General features: G+C 52.4%; 1 protein-coding gene across 4 annotated transcripts in view; it reads right to left on the bottom strand.

Moving 5' to 3' along the window:
* The window catches only part of LOC128141545 (protein CEPU-1), a 355486-nt gene that overhangs the window by 145644 nt on the left and 187263 nt on the right, over window positions 1–22579 (bottom strand). The window lies entirely within an intron of this gene.

Genomic DNA, 22579 nt, shown 5'->3' with positions numbered 1-22579 from the left:
CTCCTTGACTTCAGTGCTGGCGGGCCACGCTGCCTCGAGTCCTACGTTTCCCCAAAGGGGACAGCAGCTTTCCCCAGCTCTTGGCAGAAGGAGTTTAATCTCTGCAGCCCACTCTGCTCCTGACCCGTCTGGCAGGGGAGGGGTAAACGCCTGCCTTCAGCAGATCCTTTGGGCCCACAAATTACGTGGGAGGGGCCTCTAAAACCTAACTGCAAAAAGCGAGACCATCAGCGGCAGGGTGAAACTCCTCATAAAGGGTTGTGGCATTGCACCGGGGTGCGCAAGTCAGCGAAGAACAAAAGACGCTGCTTTTGCTGATCGCTGCAGGGTCCAAGCACCCCCGGCAGGATGGGGACCCCACTGTGCTACCCGTTCGCTGCTGGGGAACACCCTGGTGTGCAGGACCTACAAGCCATCGCCACGCTCATCACGCAAGAGGTTGCTCTCTTTGTGAGGCCGCTCCTTTGGATGGGCAGAGACCGTCTCCTGTGTCAGCAAAACCAAAGGGATTCCAATAACCACAGCCAGTTAACCTTTTAACACAGCATTCGGGTCTGGATTGCCAGGAGCATCTTAAATCACGAGAGAAAGCACCTGCCTGCACCGAAAGCGCGCAAGGTTGGGGCAGAACGTGACCTGCAGAGCAGCTTCGGCCCTCGCAAGGGCTGAATTTGGCCCACTGTTAGGAGATCATCAGCTTTGTTTGAAAATCCCAAGGAATTTAAATCCAATATCGCCAGCTCCTGCATACTACAGCCCAGCAGAATCCCTGGTCTATCTCCCAGTCTCTGGCTCTCCCTCTCTTGCATACATACAATGTACATATAAATCAGCCTGTCACAGCTTGTCTCTTTTCTGACAGCTGTAATTGCTTCAGACTATAAAAAATACCTATAGACAATAAACACAATGCACGAAAACAGCAAAGAGAAAACGAAATCAAGGTTCCTTTAAATAATTCAGTTGCTCCAGCAGCAGAGGAGCCAGCAACTGAGTCCAGCTGTGAAGGTTCAGCAGCCAGAGAAAGAGAGCTTTGTAGCCTCCTCTGGGGATGAGAGAGTCTTTTTTCCTTCGCTGATTTTTGACCACAGCAGAAGAAGAGTCTGCCGTACACAGGCTAAGCCGCTTGCAAAGCAGCACCTATCCGAGCACGAAATGCAGCCTCTTGCTTTCAGCTTCTTCCCTTTCTTCCTACTTAGATAAAAGTCTTTTTTGTTTCCATGGCGAGCAACAGGCAGGAGACAACCAGAACGAGCAAAGCACAGGCACGCTCCAGGTGTATATTTATCTCCATATCTATCTCCTCAACCTCCTTCTTTCCAGCAAGGCTAAAGGCCCCCCTCTCCTGGCAGAGACCACAAACAGGGTAGCACAAGCAGGGAGGGCTGGCATCGCTCAGGACGGCGGTGGGAAGAGGAGCAGCAGCACGGATGGAGGCAGGGGAAGGATTTCCCCTGGGCAGGTGGCAACTGGCAGGGAGGACTCCAAAATCACCGACAGGGAAGGGATTAGAAGGAGCAAGAGCCCGTGGGTTTGCTTTGCAGAGGAGCATCTCTATCGGAGCGATCGGAGAGGCGATAGCTGGGGAGGGGGAGCCTTGCAGGCAGAGCAGAGAGCTAATCGGTCCCCCAAAAATGCCCACGGGGAAGAACTGTGGTGTTTGGCCCGGGCCGGCGTTTCCTCCAGCCTGCTGCAAGGGACCCCGGCTCCTTCTGCAAGGCCTGGGAGCCTTCCAGCAATCGCCGCCCCAATCTTGGGCTTTTTGAGCAAAACCAAGCCTAAGCATCTAATCTGCAGATTTGAGTGGTCCCGAAGGCTGATAACCAGATGCAAAATCGCAGTTAAGGTTCCTGTCTCAAGTAAAACAACATGATTGCCGCATTTTTTTCCGGCTTTCTCAGAAATATCTAGCACAATTCTAGCATCTCTTTTGCGTGTAGCTGCTTGCAGGGATGGTTGACAGATCCTCCCGTACCACATGTGCCTATATACCTGCCTGCAAACCTATATACGTACAATACCACACCTCCCCACACTGAAAGATTTTCATTCCTGAAAAAAAAAAAAAATTACTTTCAATAAGTAGGTCATAGCAAGGCAATTTGTACAGCCAGATTTTTCTTTTAATTCCTTTTTTCCTTTTCAGGAAGCTGATAGATGGCAATCTATAACCCCAAAGTGGAAATTTATTTTTAATCTGAAATTGCCAAATATGATCAGAAACATAATTTATGCTCGAGCCATTCTCATTCCTTCAAAATGAAAACATGATTTCATAACCCCATTCATGCTATCGCGTACCACATTATTCTCCAATAAGCCCGGAGTTGCAAAAAAGTGCTTAATTTTCTTGGCATTAGTCAGGTGAATGACACACGATTCCGGGGGAGCTTTTCCTGAATAACTACTGAGCCCTCAATGTCTACAACCATTCACCACAGACACAAAGGACGTGGGCTCCCGCTCCGCTCACCACGCTGACTCATTTATTCCCTCGTTAACGGTGGCCCCAATTAAGAAACAATGATTGAGAGCCTTACTTGGCTGGAGCCGTTTTGAGCCCTTCTTGCCCCAAAGGCATTCCTGTGCCGAGCTGGAGAAATTGCCCATTCGGGGACATTTCTAGGCCAGTTTTCTGAATGCAAGAAGCATCCTCATGGGCACTCAGCCCTCAATCCCTTACACCGAAGGCAGGCAGTGACTACCAGCACCCTCTTCACGGTGCTTAAAAACAACGCAGGAGACCCCATTAATCCCCACTAAAGATGCCATTAATATTTAACTGGCATTTATATAAACTTACAGTAACCGTCCTATTAAATTCGAATGAAGTGTGCTTTTGGGAGCCTTCCCCTAAAGCCACGCCGGGATCTGCTGCCCTGCTGCCTGCTCTGCCTGCACTATGCACCAGGCGCCTTGCCGTAAAAAGGAACATTTTGTTTGCCCTTTAAAAAACTGCTGGGCTTGGGTTTGTCGCTTGCTCTCATCCGTGCTCAGGGCCTTGGGATTTTCAAGCACGAGTTAACTCCTTCCAGGGCACCCCCGGCTGAGCTGCACTGCCTCGTACTCGCTGCAGCCAAAGGGCTGGAGGACAAGCCGCCCTGCAAAAGGTTGCAAAAGCCTGTCCCAAGCTGGTGCTTCAAAGCCAAAGCCAGCAAAGGATTCACCTCCTTGCAAAATCTCAAGAGGTAACCCAGAAGATGCCACCTGAGAAAGAGGAAAGCCTCGTCACTAGGTGCCAAAATACCCCATATAGCACTGCCATCCCCAATAATACACAGAGATACATGACAGCATCCCTGAGGATGCTCTGATGTACATTACAGATGGGCCAGGCAGCACTGCAGCTTGGACACGAGCTTGGGGAGGGATGCACAGCAGTCCCCAAGGTCTGGCTTTTCCATGGGGATTACTCCTTTCTCCCGCAGTTCCCGGCGTTTGAGCCTTTTACAGCAGCCCAGCCAACACAACACGCGTATTTTACAAAGTGACACCTCCGTATGTGCAGCCGTAATATGCGACATCTACACAGGGAGTTTAAAAAAAAAAATTATTGAGGGGATACTGAGCCTTGCTGGCACAGTGAAAGTTATGAACTGGGATTGATCCTTGGTACAAATCAATATTGGTTTTATATAAATCTGTTTCGTGTTGCATTGTTGTGAGGTTACGTCGCTATATTAACGCCCTGAAAGGCACGCTTTATCCTCGCTCCGCACCCACAGCAGCATTTGATCGGCATGAATCAGGTGCCAGCGACAGCTGACGACGTCAGATAAAACCATGCCATTAGCCATCTAATAGCATTTTATAAGCGCATGACATTAACCCAGTGCTCTACAACTCAATCCACTCTGCGCTTTAACAGGAGTAAGTGCACACGGGAAGAGTGAAAAAGCTGAATAGGCTGAAAAGCCAAGCCAGGCACGCCTTGGGTCCCACCGCGGACATTCGGGAGCTCCAACCCAGCTGCCTTAAATGTGAAGATGTGAACTTCTCCCCCCTGAACTTCTGCCCACAGTTTGGGAGCATTTGCGAGCTCTGTGCTGGATAACCCTTTGGAGGAGCAGCTCCAAGAGTTGCTGTGCCTTCTCCTGGGATGGCCCCAAACAGGACACACCATGCCAAGCCTTCCCCAGCCCATCTGGTTATCAACACACACATCCTAAACTCCAAGGAGAAGCCAGAAGGTAAACGTCTCTGGCTGATACTGGACCATCGCCACGTTCAACCCCCCCTCCACCTCATTTTCCCCAGCGAAGCCCTTTCCTACCAGAAAGCCGCTCGGTCCACACAAACCAGGCGGAGCAGGCACCGGGAGAGGAGTAGGTATCTTGATTTAGACCACGGTGTTCAATAAAGAGCAGATATTAAGAGCAGAGCCCCCGAAATCCCTCTTTTGAAACTACTGAGCACGCTCAGCAGCTCTCAGTGAAACCCCAACCCACTGCCAGGTGTTCGGCATCTTTGAAAAATCAGACTCTCCTGGAGACACTGATTTGCCTTTTGCCTACAGCTGCCTTTGGACCTGGATCAGTCACCTTCAAAAGCAGGGTGGCGAGATGCAAGCTTTGCTCTCCGACTCCCTAACAGCCACAGCCAAAAAGGGGCTTCTTCAGATATACCTCAAACCTGAATGCCTGCACCTTCACGGGGCTCATCTTTTGCCAACCTTAAGTCTCATTTCCCAAGGCGCCGAGGTTGCCAAATTGCTTGAGCGCTTCTCGGGAACAAAAGCCGGGCGTGCTGCTGTCTGCCTGTATCAATTTTAGTTTTGCCACTGGTCCTCTGACCCTTGCAGCGCTATGCATCCAAGAATAATATTAATAATAGTCATGCCATTAAGCAAGATGCTTGGTTTGAATCTGAAGATTTTGAGAAACGATCTCATAAATTTAATTCCCGGGATACCATCTTTGAGCGTTAACAGGCACAGTTGCCTCTGAATTCTGGGAAATGAGCATAATTATATGGAGATCGACAAGGCACAAATGCCAAGAATTCTGTTAACCTTTAATACTGCAAAAAACCTCTCCCCTTGTAATTATCTCTTTCCTTTGTCTTAAATGTTACTGATGAATATTTAGTGGGATAAGCAAATAAAAGGAGGCTGAGGGGTGCATGGAAGTGCAGCCCTCTGCAGAGTAAGGCTGCAAAGCTCGCAGCATCGCTGCGGGTTGGGGCTGGGGAGAGCCTGGGACCCCGGCTCACAAAAACTGGCACATGGGGCAATGACACCCCCGTGGCGACACGCAGCCACTGCGGAGCCAGTGGAGGGTAATCTGAGTTACGCCAAAATCCAAATTAATTCCCAGCACTGCTGCAAATGCACCTTCACCCAGGTCCGTGGTGTGGGCACAGAGCGATCCCGTGGCCCCCAGCGGGACGGTTTCAGGTGCCCTTTCTCCAAAACGAACTTTGTCTTGGAATATAACTTCCCGGGTAAAAAACACATCACCTTTCAAACATATCCTCCCTAGGGTTGCAAATGGCACTGCCCTCTTGCTGCACATCGAGTCTGATGGAAAGAAGATTTTCTCCCGGCGTGAACTGCATTAATATCTGTCACCACCCTGGCATTTCTGCCTATAATGATGAAAAATATGTGCAGAGAATGCGGGGTGCTCTCAGCATCGCCTCCCTCCCCATGAAGCTAAATTAGAAGCAGCTGCTCCTGTTCCCGTCCTCTTTACGGCCCTACAGCATTATCTCTGGAAGCTTATTATTTGGGAGATGGCGTGGGGATAACCGAGCCTCACGATCTATCCATATTCAAAATGTGCCTTGCTGCAGATGGGGGCTCAGCTCTCCCCTCCCCTGAGCTGGAGCCCAGTGTAAAGGTCACTCTCCTCTTTTAATGTCGTGTCAGACCGACTGCTGCGTGAACGAGGAAAAGAAAAAGGCACATCTCCCCTGCCGGACGGAGAAAACCCATCTCCGTCTTGGGAGGAGCGTGCCAGCATGAGACAGTCGGGCTGGAACCACCTGCAATGCCAAACGCTTTCCCACCACCGTCCAGGAGCCCTGGAAGAGGTGGAAGGAGCTTCCTCCTGGCTTTGAAGATGACGCTTTCAACCGCATCCCAGCCAGCAGACAGACCGGCTGGTTGGGATGAGCAAGGAGGCAGCAAATCCCGTGCCATGGAGAAGGGGGATGGCAGTACATCCCTGCACTTTGCCCCCAAATGCTGCAGGCAGCAGGGGGAACAAGAGGATACACCGTCCGTGAGTGCGCCAGCCCCAGACACAAACGCATCCCAACATCCCAAACTGCCCGGGCCACAGAGTTTGCGAGCTGGTCCACCTCGGAGTCCTGCAGTCCCACCGGGGAGGCTGGGTGCCATGGGAGAGGCTGGAGCAAGTCTGCAGAGCAAACTTTCCCTCCAGCCTCAAAGACAGACCTTTACAGCTCCCTCCTCCCTTGTTCCAGGAGGAAGGAAGCCAAAGCAGTATTTATTCACAGAGGACCGGGGAGAAAATGAAATAAAAGAGGTTAGCTCATTAAGTATGACACCTACCCCTCCCAAGAGTGGTCTGAGGAACCAGCTCTGCAGTCGCCACAGGAGGAACATGTGTCAAAGCCCAGAGCCAGGGCTGCTAACGGCAGCAAGGGCTCCAAACCTCCTCAAGACTGGTGACACCACAACCAGCTCAGGACCTGGCATCCCAGTTGCCCCATCCACCACCACCCCCAGTTACTTTTGACCTCAGGACACGGCAGATGTTTGCTCTCCTCCTTTCCCTCTTTCTTTTTGCCTGCCTTCAACTGGAGTGAGCTTTCTAGTCTCCAAGCTGCTTTTATGCCCCTTTAAAAGGTTATAAAAGCTGTCTTTATATTCCAATAAAGGTATATAAAAACAACCTTTTTCGCAGTTCAATAAACGTGGTTAACTTCTCCCCCCATTAATACTTCTTAACTTGGCGCCGTGCGCACGCGCGGGCTGCTGCAGGGCACAGAGAAGGACGGGGCTTCAGGCATCGCACCCCGAAGCAGGAGACAGCAGAGCATCCCAAGGGAGAAGGACCAAGAAGCCGAGCTCAGGTCAGGCTGGGGGCACCAGGCAGGTCTGATGCCATGCAGAGAGAGGCCTCGCGACCTGAGCTGCTGCCTAAAAAGGAGAGAGATGAGGCTACAGCGAGAAACTAATCACCAGCTACCCTGTGCCGGTGAATTTACTCCAAAGAAAATACCTCCTGAAAGCTGGCTTGGGCCCAAGGAAGGGCTATGCGGTGGCATGACAAAAATTCAAAGTCCAAGGGATGGACTACATGCATCGAGGGGCGAGCAGTCGCCCAGCAGGGTTTTGCCTCTCCTGGTAAAGCCCCCTTGAACGTAAGCGACGATAAACTGCAGCCAACCTGGTCAGCAGCTTTGCACGAACTAGCCAGCAAGCCACAGCATCTAGGACTGTGCCACCTTTCCTCCTGGGTGACAAGGGACAGGTCCCTTCACGGCTCACTGGCAACCCTCTGCTCTTCGCAACGTCCATTTAGACCTTACGGACCATGGGTCAGGAACCATCCCTTTCAGAGCATCAGTGTCACACGTAGCGTGATGGGACCCTGCTCCCCACCGCAGCCTCCAGACACGGCTCTAATTATTATTTACCCTTTGTGCAGCCATCCCGTGGCTTGCAATCAGTCTTTCTCAAAAGCGCCTCATTCCTTGGAAGAGGATCTAAACCCATCCTGCTGCCTGTCCAACAGCCTCTCCAGGCATTAAAACAAGGAGGTTTATTATTTTTTGTGACAGCCTGTTCTGCAAGGTGAACACAACTTGTATGAATCAAACCAACCTGGATTTCATACATCATTCCCCAGCACCACCAACATGAAGGGCAGGAGGGGGTTCGGCTGCCGAATACAGAGCAGAAGAGCGTGTTTATCGGCGGTGATCTATTAGTGATCGGGAGGCCGCGGGGCGCTGGGACCATAGCTGCTGGCACGACGCTGCTGGAGGGAGAGGAGCGGGAGAGATGCGAGTCCATAAATAAGGCGTGCCTGGCAGGAGCAGCTATCAGGAGCCGAAATTGAAGCCCGGCACTAAGGTAGCGAGAGCCTTTCCAGTCTGTGCCCCAACTCCCTCATCTAATTTATCCCCTCCCTGCTCCTTCACACATACCGCGGGATGGGGACCGAACTGGCCAGGGCAAGAGATCCTGCAGGCTTTTGCCATGAGGCTCCTTGCCCCTGCCACGCACCCTGTCCCAGCTTGCTCCTTCACACCCCAGCAGGCAGGCTGAGCCCCCGCTGCTACCTCCAGCTAATTAATAGCTAATTGCCATTACCGGGCTCTTTTCTGAAGGCTGCAGGAGAACGATGAGGGCGAAGGGAGAAGGTGAGCATGCGGGGCTCCCTGGGGAATTCAGAAGTGTTTACAGTCCCTGGCACAAGAAAATCCATACTCATCTTGGCTCCGGGAGGCAGGGCTGCCCTCCCACGCTCCTATTAGCAATTTCCAATCATCTTTTATTAGGCCTGCATTGATTTTACTGCTCATTTCGGTGGGAATGAAGGCCTAAGAGCCCCGACCCGGTCTCAGCTGAGGAATCCAGGCGCAGAGCCGATGGTGCCGCTAGCAGCGTGGAGGGGAGAGATGGGCTGGGATGCTGACCTGGGTTCAGCTGTGCCATTAGCAGAGCAGAAGCTGCCATTTCAAAACAGCCTTGCACATCTCGCTGCGTCGTTCCCACAGCCGGTCAGCACGTGTGGAAGAGGGACCAAGGGCAGGAGGGGCTATGGGCTCCTCCTGATCTTTATTTAGGGAGCTTCTTCCATGCTGGGGAGGGGGATTTTTCCCAGCAGGGATTTCTGGAGCCCTGTCCCTGCCTGCTGGGAGAAGTCACCCGGATCCTATGCTTCCACGTAGAGCAGCTTCAGGGCCAGTTAATACCTCCCAGGAGAAGCAGGCTCCTAACGTTACATTTCTGTTTCCAAGCCAACATTTCCAAGTAGCTTGTGAAACACAAATTCTGTTAGGAATCATCTGAATATTTTGTTCTGATAATGCCATAACACCAGTGTACACATTAGCACACACACCACACAGAAAGGAGTATTTGAATATCAAAACAAAGCGAATTTACAGGGTCTTTTTTTTTTTTCCCCCTCCTGGCAAAGGCATCACTGCAAGTTATCAGTTTCCAACTGTTTCCACCACAGCTTTTCCATGTGTGTCCCTGCTGTCATCAAACCTGCTGCTCTCCGCACCCCGTGTCCTTAGATAACCCGAGATGTGCAGACACGGGTACAAAAGGACCTCACAGCCCCCGGGGAGGAGCCCCCGGTACCAGCAGCAAAGCAAGCAGGGTCTTCTTTGAGCCCTGCAGAAGAGATGGTGGGAGATGCAAACCTCCGTGTGTCTGAGCCTCAGATATATCCCCCCCTGCACCCAACACCACCCACCTCATCCCATCACAGCACCCACCTCATCCCATCACAGCACCGCCCTTCTCAGCAGACCGAGGTGGGCATGCACTAAAAGCCACAACTTTGCTGCATTTAGACTTAATTATATGTATTTTTTTTTTAAATGCCTCTGCGTTTAAAGAGCGAGAGCCGCTCTCTAAAACACCCCGGGAAATATTAAAATGGGAGAGCTGATTCAGAGGAGAGCAGTTCACAAATGCCTGCGGTGAGGCGGATGAAAGCCAAGGGCCGCAAGCTTTGGATGTGCCTCACTTCAGACGGCGCGGGGAGAAAATACAGACGCTCTTAAAACTCTGTCCCAGATCTGCCAGCACAGAAACTTTAACTCCGCTTTGAACCAGGCAACTGAATTACCTCCCCGGGAAGCGGCTGCCTCCAGGCAGTGTTCGGGGGGCGATGGGGAAGCGCAGCCTGGTTCCTCGCTGCTGCGGATGATGGCTGGTGGCCGAGGTGATGCTGCCGGAGTGACCGTCACCGAGCCGGGCGATGCTGGGGCTACCTCACTCGGGACCCTCCAAGGGATGGGTTAAGGAGAGAGGGGGATCTCCCAAAATTTGCCCCGCGTGGGGAGGCGGTGGGGAGGCCGGTGCCGTTGTTGGGTAAACTTTGCCACCGGGAAACAAGGCTTTGCTTCTAAGCACAGGTCTCTGCTGCCAATTACGAGCGCGTAATGAGCAAATTGGGTCTGATCCACAGAGCCCGAGAGCGGCAGCTCTTCAGCTTTGAGACAGCCCTCATATTACTTAAGGATCTGCTGCCTGTTTTTTCCCCCTCTTCTTTTCTCTGTACCTCCAGGCAGTCGGGGAAGAGGACAGAGAGACGAAACCTGGAAAACCACGAGATGTGAAGCCCTATAATGAGCACGTCATTTGATTCCCCCTTCTCTCCCCATCAGCGGACACTGCTGCCCCGCAGCAAACAAAGATTGAGGGACTTTTGTCCCACTCTGAAACTGGGCTGTCAAAGCCCTTGCTGGCACCCACCGTGCCTTTCGACTGGCATCAGCGCACAGCTAGCAAACGAAGCGGGCCAAATTTCTCCCTGGCGTAGCTTAATTAAAGTCAATGATGTTACACCAGGGAGGAACCTGGCCCACTGTCCTGAGCTGCAGTCCACAACAAGTCCAGCTGGCAACTCACAGGCAGCTCAGCAGCGGCAGGAAGGATCCCTGGCACCGGGAGCAGCGCTGGGAACTGTATTCGGCATTTGCAAGTGGGAGACAGACTCAATAAACACAGCACTAAGTAAACCAGATCCGTAATAAATAACAACCACCAGCGTTTCGCCTCTTCCAAATGCTACAGAGAACCGGACCAAATTGTCCTCCCAACTCCCATGAGCGGTTGGGACATTTCATTAGCCTTATTACACTGACAGGGAAAGAGTCACTGGGAGCTTAATAATAATAAAAATCCATTATGTTACAGTGCTCGTCATCTGTGTATCTCGACCAGCTCCAAAAAGCAGGGAAATGGCTATGCTCGTTTTAATGGAGTGGGGGGGGACGGAGATGCATGAGGGGGTCGGCAATTAGCTCCGGGTCGCTCATCAAGCTGGACTCGAAGTTTGCCGAGCGATGTCACTAAGCCACGTCCAGGCTGGGCTGACGAGCTCAAAGCCGCAAGCAGGATGGATGGGGCAAGCTGCTGTTTCACAGCCTTTGATCGAAGGAGGTTTGCGCTTGGCCGGAGGGATCTGCTACAGCTCAGCTCCGTCTGCCCAACCGAACCCGTGCCAACTGGTGCAGGGGAGGTCCCACCAAAACTTTAACATGGTTATACGCTAACAGCACGAGGGGTGCAATCACCCAGCAATGGCGGTATGATTACACGGTAGCTATGCTTTCCACACCTGTAATTTCCGCTACGCTCACACAACTCCAAGGCTAGCTCCATGGCTGCAAATTAATTAGAGTGTAAGTGCAAAATCAGCGGTGCCACTGAATGCTAAAAACACACAGCCACAGTGACCAGGAAGCCAAAGCCACAATTGAGGAGATGCAGGTAACCTTACAGCTGAAATGTAGAGAAATTCCAGTTATAGGGACTAGTGGGTGGTGATGAGGTTATTCAAAAGCCTTACCATGGTGTAATTACACTGTATTTGTAAGGTAATTACAGCCCCACTATTATATGCTACAACCCTCCATTTCATGCCTAATCCCATGAGGTAGTTTCAGAGGGATAAAAGGCAGCAGCAAAAGACACCTGACTGTTGCAAGAAGGAAGGACGGACACAGATTGACAGAGGCAGCAAAAGGAGAAGAGGTAGGAATGGAAACGCTCCAGGAGTCTGGAGACATCGCTAATGCCCAGACCAGCCTGTCAGGCATGCTGACACTCCGATGCTCCGGGGATTCAGACCAGGCAAGTGGGAAGAGCTGGGCTCGGTTGACTGGGATCTATCGAGGAGGTATAAGCATTCATCAAAAGCCAATCTGCTTTTGAAAAGCAGAAAAAGAGGTTACTTCGGATTAATTTTTCACTTCAGAAGCTTTATGGGTGAGTTCTGAAACTGTCAGGTCGAGACGCTTCAATATTTTCTGAACGAAAAGCTCGAGTGCTGGTTCAAAATGCCTCTCATTTGGATTGTCAGGTAATTTGTACCCAAACATTTAAATCAAAAATTTCTGCTGGCTCATCTGGTTTTGGGGGGACGGGAGGAGGATTTGGAGCTTTTGTTTATTTCTCAGTTTCTGAAATTTTGATTATTCATAGGCTACTTTAGGGTTGAATGGGGAGGGGCGGGGGAAGGAAACCTAAAAGCCTGCTGCGGAGCGAGAGCATCCAGCCCTGGCTGAAGGGATCGGTTCACCCCTACAGCCCCTGCCCCATGTCACAGCTGAAGACGTTGTGGTCCTTTGGGCACTTCTTCTGGCAGCACCATGCTGGTCTCCTCTGACACGGCAATGGAGGGACAAGCCATCTGCTAGTCCACAAGGCCACCCCGAACAGGGGACAGGCTCAGGCACCCCACTCGGGAGGAGCGGCCCCCCAGCATCCCAACCCCGAGCCACCTTTCCAGAAACTACCAGAGTTTTCCCGACGCTGCCCTGGCTTTCTGCCTTTTGAGTCAACGGGATTTTTGCCCATCGAGCTCAACCTGCATGTTTCCAGGGCATGCCTACACCCAGACGAGCCTGGGACTCCTTCACCACAAGGTTGGGTAAATATTCAGCTGATTAACTTCTACCCGGCTCCATCAGGTCCCATTTGGACCTCCGGTGCCGCACGAGCTTGTTTAAAACTAACTCAGGTTACTCAGTGTAGCCCAGTCCCAGCCGGGCAGACAGACCTGATGTGACTTACAGGTCTCCTGCTGCTCCGTATCTCCACCTGATTTTATTTGCCTGGTGCTATTTGCATTCGTATTTCCACTTGCTCACGAGGCGGCAGTTGGGAAGATGTGGGCACAGGAGGGAGCATGCGGTACCGTATCCGTGGCATAATTCAGCAAGGTCTCCGAATAACCCAAACCCTTTCTGTTGCACAGCACGTCACTGCAACGAGAGACTATTCCCCCCGGCGCTCCAAAAACATTTATGCAGAGCAGACGTGTGGGCATGAAAATACAATCAGATGGGACGCAAACTCTGCTTTTGCTGTTTTTTTGTGGTTTGGGCGTTGTTTTTTTTTCCTTCTTTTTCCTTGTTTTAAGTCTGGCTGGGCCAAATTCATTATCATCTCCTTCTGCAGAAGCCGTGCAGAATTTGTGGAGCACAGCATCACCACAATTACAGAGGAGAGCAAATCCCTGCGGGATGCGAGACCACATCCCCAGGGAGCAACTTCTGGATTTGCAACCACGTGGACCTGCTCTAGTCCCTCTGGGTGCAGTTTCACCCAGTGAAACCCATCCTTTGCAAGGTGCGAGCACGCCTGCCGTGGGAAATACGGGCTGAGCTATAGCGGGAATAGCTTCCCCATCTCCATTAGGGGCTCAGCTAAGCCATGAAGCCTGAAAGTTGATTATATCTTTCATTAGGAATGACTGAATGATGTTTTTAAACTGCAAAATGAACTCGCAGCTAAGAGGAAACACTTTCTTGGCGAGGCCGTAGAGTAGGTTCCCCACGGAATAGATGCAGTTGTGAGAGTCAAAATTAAATTGATATTAGAAAATTTCCTGAGGGGAAAAAAGTCATACGCTGCCTGCAGAAACGGTATCTCACAGAGAGCTGGCTAGAAAATGGAAATCCACTGAAACTCAAATACATATATTTTTTTAATGAAAAAAAACCAAAAAACAAAACCACCAACCCTAACTTCCCCATCTCAGCAGAAATTCCCAAAAAGTAAAATTTCCATGGAATGGCTTTTTCCCCTCCCTCTCTTGGAAGTACCACTTCAGCTAACACAAGAAGGACATTTCAGCTAGCTCCCAGCTCCTGGCAGAGTCATCTGGGTTTCACAAACTCCCTTTAGATGGGACAAAACGTGGCAAGTTGCCTTCCAGGTGGGCTTGCCTGGGGGGGCTCCCCACTGCCTCCCAGCAGGTCTCCCTGGCCAGCAAGGACAACTCCTCCTGGCTTAGCCATCAGACAGCCAAACCGCTGAGCTCCTTCCAGGCAACCAGCCATCATCTAAATTTAGACTTTCCCAATGGAAAATCAATTTTTCTGGAAAAAATGGATGTTGTCCCAGGAAACCATGTGGTTTTCGCAATAAAGGTGCTTTCTGGGGGGAAACGTGGTTCGACGGAAGATTCCCAGGCAGAGTTTCAAAGATGGCTTTCTCTATCCTTACTCACCGTGCCCTGATGTGCATTTAGGAACGGGCAAATGGGGGCAAAGCAAAAAGATGCGGACGCGAAAGCGGAGAGCACACCACCTGGGTGGAGACACGAAAATCTCTCGTGCGTCAGCTTTCCCTTGTCTACCTCCGACCTGACAAAAGCACCAGGAGCTTGCACGCTGTAATTTGCATTCGCAGGGAGAGCGGCGACCGCTCCAGATGCATTCACAAGGGGACCCTTCAGATCAGATTAACAAAAAGCCGCCGATGGTGACAGTTCCTCTGCTGCGCCGCTGCCTGCTAACAATTTACTGTAACAGCGTCTGAAAAGGGACGCAGATTCCTTTGGCATTCATGCACTACTCAGTCCAAGGAAAGGTGGAGGCTCCTTGGGGAGCGCAGCCTTCAGGCAAGCTGGAAGGATGCTGCCAGCACCCACTTGCCCCCAACCCTGGGGCATCGCTCCTGGACACGCTGCTTGTCCCAGCCCGCCGGTGTGGGGACACAGCCTTCCAGCCTTGGCACTGCTTCTTAAATAAAAGCATCCAGCATGGCCAGCATCCCTCCAGGGATGAGCCGAAGCTCCCCGTGCTTTGCACCTCCCCAGCTCCTTTCCAGCCCTGCAATACAGGGCCATCCCTCCATCACCATGACCCAAGCCAGCACAGCACCACACCCTTAAAAACCTCCATACCTCCACTGGTCCCAGTTAGGCACGCATTCCCCCTCCCCACCCCTCCAAACCTTCACTTTGACTTCTAAAATAAAAACGGTCATAATTAAGATAGGCTGGTTTTATAAGCCTACAGGTTCCAGCTGTATTTCCGTGCTTTTTTTCTGCAACCCTACCATCTCAAAGCTGCTGCTAAATGAAAGCCCAGGTTCCTGCGCAATCGCATGATGCCAGTAACATTAAGAAAAACATCAACTCTGATGAGACCTACGAGACCCGCAGTAAAAACAGGAGGGCTGGTAGCACTGCGCACATCTGCTGCCAGCAACATCCTCTGCACCTTTGGCAGCTGATTCCTGCTCTCCAGGCTGGTATCAAAAGGGGTCACGGCAGCATCAGGGAGCCCCATGCCACCCACTGATCTCAGCTTTAATAGCACCATCACCAAATCAGCCCTCGGAGAATGCAAACTCAAAAGACACGCTCCCAAAGGCGGCTTGTGCAAATCCGCAAGGCAGCGGGGCCGGAGCGAGGTCAGAAAGGGAAAAATTGGTGCCAAAGAGGAGCCAGGACCTCAAGAGTCCAGGCTCCGAGAGGGAAGCTAATAAAAAGGCATCATCCCTTTACAGACAGTGAATTGTTGCTTAAACCCGAGGATCACAGACAGCCCTCTCGTCTTAAGGGGAGCAGTCAAGTGAAGAGATTTCCTAGCCATTAAGTCAAGCTATAAAGTGCCCGCAGTAAAGCAGGGTAAGTGGAATTTATCATGGCACCGCATAGACTGTAGGGCCAGGAGAGAGCCGGCTTGGGTCAACAGGTTGACTTCTCGCATTGTCGAAAGATCCTTCCCTTCATCATCCCCATTAACATCTCGTCTCCCACGCTGCCGGCCGGCGCCTGCCCTCCCTCCCTGGGGACTCTCCCCACGCTGCCCGCTTGCTCGACTGCGGGGCACTTTCTTAATGGCCAGGCAAAACAACTTTCCCTTCCTTAGCTCTTAGGCCACCGCTCCTTGTCCTACCACCTTTGGAGACCATGAATAATTCCGTTTCTTCATTTCCAACATCGCCTGGAAGGTATTTATAGGCTGTGATCACTTCCCACCTCCTCAGGAGGCTTCTCCTTTGCTAGACTATAATTTAGCATCAGAGCCAGGCAGCCCGGCCTTGCAATGCGCATGCCTGGGGAAGCCACCTCCCCAGCTTCTCTGTTAACTACCAGGGAAGGAGTTTTATCCTGCCAGTGATTTTTTTTTTTTTTTTTGCTCAAATTTGTGCAGGAATCATCCTGGTCCTCCCAGGCAGCGACACAGGCTTAAGGTCCTCTTTGGTCATGGTCTGAATTAAATAAATAATTTTAAAAAAAAAAATCACACTCAGCCAGGAAGGGAAATCTGGGGCAATTGCTTTGCAGTCAGGGATGGCAAAAATTCCTCCAAACCCCTATGATCTGAGACCTCCGCCATTCAACTAGTACCAGGCAGGTTTTTGTTTGGGATCGATCACCTTGTTTAGACCAGAACCAACCAAGCTCAGCAAGACCTGCAGCGTAGAGAATGTTTTCTTGGTGGTGGTTGGTTGGAGTTATTCTCATTTCTGTCTTTTTCTATTTCCTAGCAGAGGCAAGGCAGGAGCAGAGACAGCAGAATAACCAACGGGAAGACAATTCCCAGGACGATTCCTGCCTCATATCAGAGGAGCCAAAACACGCAGATGAAAACTCTGCAAATGTTTTGCAAGGGAACAGGAGCCCTTTTGAAGATAGCTCATTTCCCAGCACAAACATTTCATCTAGCCCTGTGAGTTCTCTGCAAAACATTTGAGCCCCACAAAAAAAAAAAACAAAAACCAAAACCCCAAACTGTCAAAATGTTGTGAAGGAGGCTGAAATTTTCTGTTCATTTCAAAGGAATCCATCAGCACCCAGGCCTGGCAGACTGGTGGCTGCATAAAAGTACATGTAAATCAGGTAGTCGGTGTTTCTGCCTTCTCCGTGCAGGAGCCAAGCAATTGCGGTGCGCCTGGCTCCAGGGACAGCACAGGGTCGCCTGTCCTGGGCAGGGAACGAAGTCCCCAGCAGTGGCATTGCTCTGCAAGCACCTCCTCACTTAATAGACAGTCGCAGCCCTACCAAGTTCATCGCTGTCGCGCCGGGGAGAGAAAGCCTGCAGGCGTAATTCAGTCCGGTCCAGCTGGCATCACCTGGTTAATAGCCAGCTTCTCTCAGGTCGTTAATTTTTCGGGGACTCGGGAAGAAATTACCCTCACCTGGGGTTGGCTTGTCTTAAGGTTGTTTGCTCCAGAAAGGTGGACGGCGTGCAACGGGGACAGCCCCTCTCCTCTTCTACAACCTCCCCAACACGAAGCGCCCGACCCGACCTAAAAAGCACCTGATGCCGTTGCATCTAAAAAGGAGCCAGACCCTGCTGCACCCAAATACGATGAGCTCGATGCCAGGCTGCTTTCTCCTCCCTGCCTGGCTGCTTTCCACCCTCTCCCCCTTTCCCTTCCCGACTGCAGCCTTCCCTGCTGTCCCCCAGGTCCCCCCCCCGATCCCCCAAAAACCCTCCCGGCCATCCTTGGCCCGGGTACAGACGGCTGCCGAGAGCCTGGGGGAGGCTTCGCCGGCCTCCCCGGCAGCACACGGGAGCTGTACGCGGGCAGCGAGGCGGGCAGCCCTGCCTGTACGCGACCGGGCACGCCAACGAGCCGTCTCGCCCCGTTTCCTCCTTTCCACCTGGCTGCTCCGCCGGCCCGGCTCCTGCCAAGAGCAGCGAGGCGAGGGGAACGGGGAAGGAGGCGGGGGGAGAGCGTAGGATGGATGGGCAGCAACTGTCAGCAACGCCGGTGTGGCGCAGACGTGCCGAACAAGTTCCTCGGGGTGCCTGCCAGCTCTGGACCTGGTGCGCTCACAGCTATTCCTCCTGCCCCATCCCTTTGCCCTTGGCTTGCTCAGGCAGCGGGCTTCACGCTCTGCCTGGGGCAGCGTCCTTCTTGAAGAGCGAGAAGATCAAAACCACTGGACCGATGTTGCCGCGCGCTGCCGGCTCGCTCGCCAGGCTCGAGCAGGGCGATGTGGCCCCAGTCCTGTGGTCCCCCCTGGAGCTTACCCAGAGAGGACCAAGAACAATGTCACCTGTCCCCACGCCGGCGCGGGCTTGTGCGTGCAAAACAGGCTGCAGGTGCCCAAAGCCTCCCACGACCCACTCTCACGTCCAAACTCTCCAGACGCATCCACCCCCAGCTGCTGCCCAACCCCTCCAGCCCACTCTCCTTTCTTGGTATCCAGCAGCCCAGGGCTGGGAAGCAGCCGGTTATAAAAGCCAGCTGGGAGGGAGGGATGGAGGAAGCTGCTGCTTTTTGACGAAGCCAGAACGCAGCTACAGTGCTATGAGCTTCCCCTCCCCGTGCGAGCGCTGAGAAGAGGATTGGTACCCTGGGTGCAGCAGGCTGGGGGCTGATAGGATGCACCAGCTAATTTGCACTAATGGTACCAGAAAGGCGAGGAGTGCTCTCCAGAGGAGAATGCGCTTGAGCAATAACCTAAATAGACACGCGTTTCCAAGCAAAAAGTCCTTGAGGAGGGAAAAGAGGCCCTACAGTTGAATTTCTTTCCCCACCTGCACCGAAACTTGGCTGGGGATGTTGGAAAGGAGCTGCCTGGGCAGGGAAAAGCATCGGAGCTGCAATCTGGGGAGCAGCTCTTGGAAGAAGCCGGACCACGGCTGGACGTCCAGCCCCGCTTTCAGAGCCCGCTTGGACAGACTGACAGCGGCCCTGGGCAGAGTGCAGCCCAGAGCGCGCTTGGCTCGGTCGTCAGCCCAAAGCAAAAAAGTCAGCCCATCTGTGCTGCGACAGGTTGATATAGAGGGCGAAATGCCTAAGTAAAATTCCACAACAGGGCATTAAAAAGATGTAATAAAATATACACGAGTTATTAAATATTGTCATCAAGATGAACCATAAATCAGAGATTTTATGGTTTCTGATTATAAATTCCATTTATTCTGTAAGCGTTTAAAGAAAGAAAAATGGAGACTCAGTAAAGATTTAAGCCCAGTCATGATGCTGCTGATATTTCACTGTTGCTTGTGGATGTCATGTCTGTGGGAGCCCAGCATTGGGTGCACAGATGCCTGAAAGGAGCCTCTCGCCAGGCAGCCTGCCATACCATGAAACTCCTTACGGCCACCGCTACGGATGCTCCTGCCCGTGCAAACACGACGATGGGGTCCCCACACTGCCTTCCCCACACGCACTACACATTTGCACCTTCCCAGGCACCGCTTCTCCTCCCCGCCTCTCTCCGCACCCTGTTTATGGCTTGCAAGACACAGCTGACTTTTGCTGAGAGAGAAATCAACATCGTTTTGGGAAAGGGAAGGATGAAAACAGTGAACGTACGTGGGAAATACTACCTTTCCCCCCCTTCAAATGCCAAGAGAAATATCAAAGAAATTGCTTTCTTGAAAGGGCTCAAGGGTTCAAATAAATCATCAAGTGTCAGTCGCCAGCGCTTTCCCTCACTGCCCCGGCAGGACGGTGATGTTTCTCTCACGGCCGGTATTTCCCCTTCCCGCTCAGCCCCCGGGGCAGGGGGAGATGCAGAGGGACCGAGCTGCACCTCCCGCCACCACGGAGAAACATCAGGAGAAGCAAACCCTGAAAAGTTTTCCGTGGCAAAACAAGCAAATGGACAGCCCGTGCACATACCCTTCCGAGGACCACCTCGGCTCAAGGCAGCCTGAAGCTACCGAGAAACCACTCTGCCCTGATACTTTACAGGCAGCAGCACCCAGGAGCCTCGATAGCCCTGCTACATGCTAGAGGTGCTCACTCCAAAATGAGTATTCCCTATATTTCATGCCCGTTCCCATTTTTCAGGGCCACAAAATGGCGTTAGACGTTCCTTCCCCAACCCCAGAATTGGTTGACTCGGTCCCCGACCCGCATTCTTCGGCTAAGACCCTTGCAGAAACACACGCGTGATGTACAGCTTTACATGGGCTGTTTCCGTTCACCTTAATCCTTTCACCATCCGATTGCAGCTCATTTGCAGAGGGACCAAAGCCCACGGATGCAGAACCATAACCCCGGCAGTTAAATCCCATCCCTCAGATGGGCTGGGTGGAAGGTAGACCACAGGGCAGATCCTGTTTAATTAGGGCTCATAAAAACGGCTCAGTGCTGCACCAGAGAGTGGGGCTGATTTGCAGCTGCCTTTAAAACCAAGCAGGGTTACTGCTTCAGCAGTTTTCCCAGCCAGTTTTATGGATGCAACAATAAAGCAAAAAAAGTTTGCGTGCCGAGAGTTTTAGTGCTGAAGCATCTGATAACGTCACGCCAGCTTATCGTGGGATCGAGGGAAGGAGAGCGCTGGGATGGGGAGCAGAGACGCGGACAAGCTGCAGGAGGGAGGCAAACCCAGCCTTGCTAAGCCACAGAAGCTTCTCAATGGGGAGATAAGACGCACTTAAAATGAGCTTTGCCGTATTTCCAAATAGCCTGTGCAGAGGTTTATATCCTTCCAGATGAAGCAATGATGGGCTGCCAGGCCCGGGAGCTGCTGGCCTGTATTTATCTGCCCATCGGGGAGCAGCTATTCAATGCGGCCCCGGCACTGAAGCGGCTGGGGTTTACGAGGTGCACCACGGAGTGGACCCCACCGAGCCGGGCACTGCACCATGCCTCAATCAAGGGAAAACACTGGGATATATCATCAACACCTATTAAATAAGGATTTTTTTTTTTCTTTTTTTTTTTTTTTTAAATTACTGGGTAGAAATGCTGCCTCCCCCCCCCAAACTCCTCCCAAGCATCGCAGGCTGCACCTGAACTGCTGTGTTTTACAGCCCAGTGCACATTGCTGGACAAGCTCTGCACCTTGCAGAGCAGCTGTTTGCAGAGGGCACCCACCAGACATGGGGCTGGGCTGAGGAATGGGAGCAGGGATGAGTTTATTCCTGATGCTGAGCCTCCAGCGTGGAGCCTGGCCTCTGCATGAGGGGAGCCGGTTGCTCGTGAGAGCCCCCTGATGCTACCACAGCCCCGGGCACGAGCAAGACAACGCAGGTGGGCATTTGGAAAGATGTGTTGGCAGATCAGGGAAACAAGGGGAGAGAAAGTTAGGAAAAAAGTAGCACATGAGGTTTCTGGGATAGCAAAATAATCAGAGGATGAAAACTACCCTTGGTGCCTATACTCAGCCAGAGGAAATCAGTGCTTCCCTCTGCTTCACCAGCCACGGCTTTAGGTAAAAATCTGATGAAGCAAGCTTTATACATGAAAAAGGCCAATTTAAAAAAAAAAAACCCAGGGCAAGTGTAAGGAAAAAGAAGAACAGAGTGAGACTGATGGGGTCAGGGCGCTGTTAAGGATGTCAATACCCATCACTCACCAATAACCTTTCTGTAACTCCTGACCTGCCGGTGGCTGTCGCGAAACCAGAGCAAAATTAAAACAGAAATGAAGCAGCATTAGGTCCCGGCGAGAAGAGGCAGCGGCTGACAGGCAAGGTAAGGGCCTGACGTGGAGACGAGAGGGGGGGCACGGCGCTGAGCCTGCCAACCTGCGCCGAAGCGTCTCCCTGCGCTCACGGGAAAAGTGCAAGGGATGCAGGATGCGGCGGGCGGGAAGGGGGAGCGGGTCATGCCCGGCACAGCGGGGCATGGAGGAGGAGGAGGCTGGTGGTTCAGCTGACAGCAGTGGGCTGGCAGAGGTGAGCATCCTCCCCGGGGGAGAGAGGAAGGACGAGGCTGATGTAGCCCCAAAAAGCTGAGGCTGGCGGAGGGACAGCGGCTCGCGACAGCTGGCGGGCTTACAATGCGATCGCTCTGTGCTTTGGGGAGCTTCTGCTGTTTCCTCAGGTTCCAGGTGGGTCTGGGGGCCTTTGTGCAGTCCTGTATGCCATCCCTTCATAGAAGTAGCAAAAAAAGCAGCAAACCTCCATCTGCAAGGGCTGGAGCTGCTGCAGCACTACCCTCCCCTCTCTTCCTGCCTCCTGCTCTCTGTGCAAATTTAAAGCATGTTCCAGATATGGGCTGACCTTTACAGTACACATGAAAAGGCAAAAGGAGAGTTGGAAATGCACAGAAGGGAAAATATGCCTTGCAATGGAAAACAGACCGTGAACATTCCAGCTAGCAGAACCGGAGAGACGGGGCAGGAAAGGTGTCCAGCCTGGGATCAGTCCCAGCCAAACCCAAATCTTCACCTCAATGCTCTCCTGACCCCAAAGGGCAAGTCCCAAGGGCAGACCCTGAGTGGCTTTAGCCCAAAAGCACATGGGACCAGCTTTTCTGCCAAGCAGACCTGCCATCACCCTCGCTGCACTCCCCCAGAGCTTCGAAACGAGTCTAGCAAGGGGCAAAGCATCAAGCCCCATCAGAGGGGTTGCCCTTGCTGGGAAGCGTCACCTAAGGCTCATTCGCAATGATCTCTCAGCTATTTACTCAGTCACAGGTAGAGATACCGAGGGAGGTAAATTCTCCAGGTTGGCTTATGGAGCAGACTGTGGCCGGTATACCATGGCCAAGTCTCTCCAGCACTGGTTCGCCCATCTCAGGCACCAGACGGAGCATCCTTCCCCCTCCCCGTGGCATGGATACCTGCCTTTCTGTTTTACCAGTCATTCCCCCAGCCTGCTGTTGCGAGAAAAGGAGGACAAGCGCATCCCCCCCGTGCCGGCGGTTCTTCGCCACACCAAGCACAGCCCTCGCCAAGAAGAAGCACACAGAGGGAAAGCAA

The sequence above is a fragment of the Harpia harpyja genome, chromosome 4, assembly GCF_026419915.1.
Source record: "Harpia harpyja isolate bHarHar1 chromosome 4, bHarHar1 primary haplotype, whole genome shotgun sequence".
NCBI classification, from domain to species: domain Eukaryota; kingdom Metazoa; phylum Chordata; class Aves; order Accipitriformes; family Accipitridae; genus Harpia; species Harpia harpyja.
This window is presented reverse-complemented; position numbering and strand designations above follow the sequence as displayed.